Here is a 2,230-nt window from a genome sequence, read left to right as displayed (position 1 = left end):
GTACACTAACGCATATGTATGGAATTTAAAAGATGGTAACAATAGCCCTGTATACAAGACAACAAGAGAGACACTGATGTACAGAACAGTCTTTTGGACTCTGTGGAAGAGGGAGAGGATGGGATGATTTGGGAGAATGGCATTGAAACATGTATAATGTCATATATGAAACGAGTCACCAGTCCAGTTTCGATGCACGATACTGGATGCTTGGGGCTGGTGCACTGGGATGACCCAGAGGAATGGTATGGGGAGGGAAGTGGGAGGAGGGTTCAGGATGGGGAACACGTATATACCTGTGGCTGATTCATGTTGATATTGGCAAAACCAATACAATATTGTAAAGTTAAAAAAAATAAAATAAAAATATAAAGTAACATCCAAAAAAAATAAATAAAATTTTTTTGCAAAAATTTTTTTGCTATGTTTTTAAAAGCTCTTGCTTAAGTTTGTATTAGATTATAAAATTGATTCATTCATTAAATCAGATATCAATTATATGTTTTCTTTCATTGAGGATTATTATATACATATGTTCTATTATATTTTAATCTCCCCATATAATAGATGTTAAAAGTTCTAATTTTGATAGCTACCATTCTCTGTTTTTCTCTTTCTCCCTCTTTGAGATTTTGTCTAGAGGTTTCTATGTAAATATGTGTCTTTTTTAATCTTTATCTTTAATCAGTGGAAAAAATTTTAAATAATATTGGATAAATTATGTCAATACATAAAAAAGATAAAAGCAAAGTTTTTCAGAACATAGGAACAAGTTAAAACGGAAAACTTTTAAAAGCAATTTTCTCAACTGTAAATTTTTTACTGTTCAGAAAAGTAAAATCATGGAGATTTTTTTTACCACAACCGGGAATGTTGTCAGCAAAATATATAGTACCACTGCAATTATTATTAGTGTCATTACCATTATTTTGTTTTGTAAAATGCATGTTAGTAAAGTCATCTCTGCTGCTGCTGCTAAGTCACTTCAGTCGTGTCCGACTCTGTGCGACCCCATAGACGGCAGCCCACCAGGCTCCCTCGTCCCTGGGATTCTCCAGACAAGAACACTGGAGTGGATTGCCATTTCCTTCTCCAATGCATGAAAGTGAAAAGTGAAAGTAAAGTAGCTCAGTCATGTCCAACCCTCAGCGACTCTATGAACTGCAGTCTTCCAGGCTCCTCCGTCCATGGGATTTTCCAGGCAAGAGTACTGTAGTGGGGTGCCATTGCCTTCTCCAAAAGTCATCTCTAGTCTTCCCTTAAACACTCAGTATCTTCACATTTCAGATCAAAGCCAACATCCTTATTTTATTTACAAAATATTCATCGCAGCACTGTTTATAATAGCTAGGACATGGAAGCAACCTAGATGTACATCAGCAGATGAATGGATAAGAAAGCTGTGGTACATATAGACAATGGAGTATTACTCAGCCATTAGAAAGAATACATTTGAATCCGTTCTAATGAGGTGGATGAAACTGGAGCCGATTATACAGAGTAAGGTAAGCCAGAAAGAAAAATACCAATACAGTATAGTAACACATACATATGGAATTTAGAAAGATGGTAATAATAATCCTGTATGCAAGACAGCAAAAGAGACACAGATGCATAGAACAGTCTTTTGGACTCTGTGGGAGAGGGCGGGGGATGCTTTGGGAGAATGGCATTGAAACATGTATAATATATAAGAAACGAATCGCCAGTCCAGGTTCGATGCAGGATACAGGATGCTTGGGGCTGGTGCACTGGGATGGCCCAGAGGGATGGTATGGGGAGGGAGGAGGGAGGGGGGTTCAGGACTGGGAATACGTGTACACCCGTGGCAGATTCATGTTGATGTATGGCAAAACCAATACAATATTGCAAAGTAATTAGCCTCTAATTAAAATAAATAAATTTAAATTAAAAAAAATCCTATACAATTAGGACCCCTTTAAATCTCTGAATATATCTCTTATTACTTGTATTCCTTAAATCCATCCATACTTACTGGAGGTTTCTCAAGTTCAACAAATGTGCACAATCTGGGGCGTTTCCAGTTTTCATTTTCATTGCTTGCTAAGTTCTTTCTCAGGCAATATCAGCGTATACCCTTCATAATTCCAGATCTCTGGTTACTGGCAATGCCAATCTAAAGCTTTTCCTTACTTCACAGTTTAAATTTGCAATCCCCAGACCCTTGCTAATAAATGGCTTGTATTATACTTACACACCCTAAGGACAT

This window comes from Bos indicus x Bos taurus, chromosome 15 (genome assembly GCF_003369695.1).
Source record: "Bos indicus x Bos taurus breed Angus x Brahman F1 hybrid chromosome 15, Bos_hybrid_MaternalHap_v2.0, whole genome shotgun sequence".
In the NCBI taxonomy this organism is placed as follows: domain Eukaryota; kingdom Metazoa; phylum Chordata; class Mammalia; order Artiodactyla; family Bovidae; genus Bos; species Bos indicus x Bos taurus.
Note: the sequence above shows the minus strand (reverse complement) of the source record.